Source organism: Panthera leo, chromosome F3 (genome assembly GCF_018350215.1).
Source record: "Panthera leo isolate Ple1 chromosome F3, P.leo_Ple1_pat1.1, whole genome shotgun sequence".
Taxonomy (NCBI): domain Eukaryota; kingdom Metazoa; phylum Chordata; class Mammalia; order Carnivora; family Felidae; genus Panthera; species Panthera leo.
Window position 1 is genome coordinate 35882669 of NC_056696.1, and position 5103 is coordinate 35887771.

Consider the following 5103-nt stretch of genomic DNA (forward strand, 5'->3'; position numbering starts at 1 on the left):
CCCCAAGGACTCAGAAACTCACCCCAGGTGGGGGTGAGCTCCCCCCACCTGAGCTCAGCCAACTGGACTGTTGCAGTCCCTACTTTCTCGGTGGGATTCTAGGCAGTGGCCACACTAGGGACCACCTTCCCAGCCAGCAGCACTCAGCTGGGCACCAAGGACAGTAGTCCCCAACCCATGGCCTCTCTCCAGCCCAGGGCAGGGAGAGTACACGCTGTATCCCTGCCAAGGCAGGACAGCTAGGGTCAGGAAATATAGAGTGTTACCCCCTGATGGCGACGGTAGGGCTGCTAGGACATAATGATCCCAAATAGCAACTATCTTTTCAAAAAATGGGAGAGAAGGGATTGATATTTAGTTCGGTAGATTTGCTGTCACAATTCTGTTTTCTCCTGATCGACACTCAACTGACCATATTATTGGTTTGCAGAGGAATGTTGGATTTCAGGGCTGGCTGACCTGGGAGTAAACATCGACTCCAGGCTGGGGTTAACCATTGACTCAGACAAAGATCTGCAAAGGGGAGCAGAGAGCTGGCGGTAAACAGCAGCGATAGGCTGTTTCATCTGTCCGCTCTTATCTCACCGGTCTGGCAAAATCGGCATTCATAAGCACCATCCGCAGCGGCCAGGAGTGCAGAAGGGCAGGGGAAGTCTGGGGAAGGATGCAATGGCTTAGGCCTCCCCTTCTCCATGGGTGGCTTCCCAGGGTCTCGGAGCATCCACCCAAGGATGCAGGGTTGAAGCTGTGTACTTGGTCCTCTCCAATCTTCCCTGAATCAGTTGAAGATGCAAATCGAAGTCCATTGCAGCCCGTGGAAACACGATTCAAAAGATCCATCTGGGGAGTGAAGGCTTTGGGAAGTGGAGGAAACTTCCCAATGCTGGAAGACCTTGGTTCCTGACCCACCTATGCCATTAGGTGTGAAGTCGGGCAAGTCATTCCACTTCTCTGCCCTTGGGTGCTCGTTGATCAGTGGGGAATCTCTCTTTGTTCTGAAAGCCCATGCTGTCCCATTCATCTGAAGCTGAATCATAAGCACCTGTTAGAAGCCAGTCACTGCCCACATTATACTTGGTATTTGTCACAAACACACAGTGTAAGTATAATTAGCTCCATTTGATAAATGAGAAAACTGAGGTCCAGAGACCCTAAGTAACTTGTCAAGGGTCCCCTGGACCAACAGGTGGCAGGGCTTGGATGTGAACCCCAGACATTCTGGGTTTGGAGCCTGTGAGCTTTCCCCAGAGCTTTACTGCCTCTCCATGCCGACTACCACCTGGCTGGTGTTGATCCTTGGCAGTGGTGTATGGGATGATAACTCCTCAATTAGACCATATGCCCTTGGGGAACAGAGACACACTCTCCTGATGTTCCCAATCTCCCTGGACCTCACCCAAACTGGTCAGGGGCATAGTAGATGCTTGCAGTAAGGCTGCAAAATGCCCCCCCCAAAGACGTGTTCACCTGATCCCTGGAATCTGTAAATGTTACCTTATTGGGGAAAAGGGTCTTTGCAGATGTGATTCAGTCCAGATGCTGGAGATGAAGAGATCATCCTGGATTACCCAAATGGACCCTACGTGTGGATCACAAGTGTCCCTGTAAGAGAGAACAGAGAAATATTTGCGGGCACACACAGAAGGCAAAATGAGCACAAGGGCCAAAGGGGCATGATGCAGCTACAGACCAAAGAATGTCCAGGAACCCGGCAGCAACCAGAAGCCAGGAAAGGGGGGGAACAGATTCTCCCCTAGAGCCTCCAGAGGGAGCGTGGCTCTGTCCACTCCTGATTCAGACTTTTGGCCTCCAGAACTGAGAACACGTTGTGGTTGTTTTAAGCCACCACAGTTATGGCAGTGTTACAATAGCCACAGGAATCAAATGCAGTGCTCCCTCAAAACACAGAATCCGAGGACTAGAAGTTTTGGAAACCACACGGCCCAGCCCTCCCATTTAACAGAAGGAACACCTGCAGCCCTAAAGGAGGAAGCGATTTGGCAAAGGTCACTCAATAAGTTAGAAGCAGGGCCGGAACCAGGACACGTACGTGTGTTCTGAGACCAGTTCCTGCTGAGTCCCAGGGGCGTGAAAGTCAAATAAGAAGCTTTAGTTCTTCTTATTAGTATATTTTTCTCTTATTAGTCTCTTAAGAGGGAGGGGGGAACTTTATTATTTTTTTAATTTTTTTAAATATATGAAACTGATGGTCAAATTGGTTTCCATACAACACCCAGTGCTCATCGCAAAAGATGCCCTCTTCAATACCCATCCCCCATCCCCACCTCCCTACCACCTCCCATCAGCCCTCAGTTTGTTCTCATTTTTTAAGAGTCTCTTATGCTTTGGCTCTCTTCCACTCTAACCTCTCTCTTTTTTTTGGGGGGGGGAGGGGGGAACTTTAAAGTAGATGCCGTGATGTAAGTTTTGAAAGGTATGATTATTGCTGTCATCATTGTTATTATTGAGTGATGGGCAGTCCCTCCGCCTTCGGGACTGGGAGGCAGGGGCTATGCTTTAGGGCCACTGAGCTCCCGATGGGGAAGCCACAGTGAGAGAGGGGAAGTTAGGTGGCTCCGAACACACCGCTAACATGTGGCTGAGCCCAAAATAGGACGCAGGGTTTTGACTTTCTGGCTCTTCCCTGGGTTCTGCTTCTCGTTTTCCCTTTCCCCTAAGCTGGATCAGTAGGCCAGGTGGGCTGTGTGTGTGTGTGTGTGTGTGTGCGCCTGACACGATCTGCTAAGACGGTTTTGGGGACTTCTGGGAGCACACACCAGGACACAACCTAGGAAATTCTCCCCAGTATAGAATAAGGAAACTGGGTGGGAGATCTGGGGCCCCGGAGGCAGCCTGAGAAGCAACCGTTTTAGGGGTGTTTTTCCCTCCCTCCCTGCAAGCCTACATTTATCAAGTTTCCGTCCTAGTATTCAGTGGGCTCCCCTTAACCCCCACTCCAGCTCAAACAACTAGACCCAAGATATGCCCTGCTTTGGGGGAAGTGAGTTAATGAGAAACAAGAAAACAAAAGCCTACAAATATCTGATGATTGAATCAGAAAGGAGAGAGGCATAAGATGGCAAAGGTTTGAAAGGAGCTGTAATCTGGCAGAAGCAGGCTTGTCCTATCCCTGTCCCCACACTATCTCCATCTTCCCTCACATCCTCCCACTGATAGCGACCCTGGACCCGGGGAGGAGAAAGATTGCATAGCTATTGGGGTACCTGTGTGCCCTCCCACCCGCTACCAGGGGCGGGGGGGGGGGGCGCTTATTCACAGGTTGCAGCTGGGGAGAGGAGACGGACAGCGATGGAGATATCCAGAACAGGCTGGAGGTGCCAGAGCCCGGGGGAACTGCACCTTGCTTGTCCTGTATAGAACTTCGGTGGTCTGCAGTCTTGCCAGAATTCACTGCAACTCTGGCTACATGGGAGCAGTGGGGCGCAGAAGGCTACAAGGGGCTTAGGGGAGAATGAGGCTCTGCTTCACGGGATCTCCCAAAGGCCTCAGGAGGCTCATGATGAGCCCAACTCGCCCTGCGTCCACAGGAAAGGCAAGGAAGGGCCGAGAGGTCGCAGGGGTCCTACCCGAAGGAGCCCAGAGGTAGAGACAAGGGGAGCACAGAGTGGACCACAGATGCCTCAGGACGAGCGGGGATAAAGGCCACGGATCCTCAGTACCAGGTACATTTCAGAAGACAGGGCTCTCTCCTTCCCAGCATGAGGCCAACGCACAACCACAACAAAGCAAGACCAAAATAATAGGGCCTTCCTTCTATTGCCTCGACAGGAACCTTGACATAAGCCGCCCCCTTGCCCGTGCCCACTTAGCCCAGACTTCACACAAAACCAGAGGAGAGAAGGGAGACAAAAAAGGAAAGTAAATCCAGAATGAGATTGAGTTTTAAATCGAGAGTGAAGTGACAGAGAGATCACTGAATCGAACCCAGTTTGCCTGGAAACGACTAGGTGATTTTTTTTTCTTACGTTAGTCAGATTGTAGGTTTGGGGTCAGAAATGAAGCTCCATGCTAGAAAATACCGTTTCTTTTGTGGCCATTCAACTCCTTGGTTGCCAGTTCATGTTCACTCGTGAGTAAGTGGTTAGCTAACATAAGACCCGGGGCTCTAACTGCCGTGTGTTTTTACCGGGACTCTATTTCTCCTTTTCTCCTTCCCCTTCTGGGGTTTGCTCTGCAGGACGCTGTAGGGAGAGCCTGGGTCAGTCCTGCACAGGTAGGATGGGGCAGGATTCTATGGGGGGGGGGTAGGGTGAGGGGTGTTGGGGGGACATATGTGTGCATGTTGGGGACTGGGCGTCACTTGTGTGACACAGCACTGCATTTGGGGCACCCCAGAAATCCTAACCGGGTCATGTCCGGAAGACCACCAAGGACTAACTGAGATAGGGAAGGAGGTTTTCCTCTGCCACCAGCTCAGTAGATCAGCACCGACTTTGCTGTGGCTCAGAGCGTGGGTCCCAACAGGACTCCGTGGTCCGCCATTTTTAGGGGAGCCCAGAAGCAGCCAGTGTTTAATCCCTGTGGGGAGTAGAATGGGAAGATCCGCAGCCCCCACAGTTCCTGAGAGCACTGGGGCTGGTAGAAGGGGGCTCTTTGGAAGATGTATGTAAAGAGTGGACTTAATCCAGGCTAAGTATCCTAGAAAGTGTGTGTGGGGGGTTTCCAGAGTGAGCAGAGATGAGAGGCCATGGACTGAGAGCCGTTCCTGCCACTTGTGCCCCATCAAATGCACTTCAACTTCATTCCACACCTGGACCGGGGGTATCTGGTTATACCCTCAACCTGCAGGTTTGGGATTACTATCCCTAGTTTTCAGATGGGAAGAAACATGAAGGGGCCTTGCCTAGGATCTTGCAGCTAGAAAAAGGCAGAATAGGCTCTTCATGCCTGATACTCTGTCTCGCATCCTGCAGCTGCAATAATGGAGGGTTCCCTGCTAACAGTCTCCCCAAGGTCAAGGGGAAGCAAATGGAACCAGTCAGAAAAGCCAAAAGGAAAGGAGAGCAAGGGATCATTGAGAGTCACGTGCCCCTGGCTGGCCGCCATGCCTATGGGAGAGTGTCCCTTTAAGAGCCCAGGTGT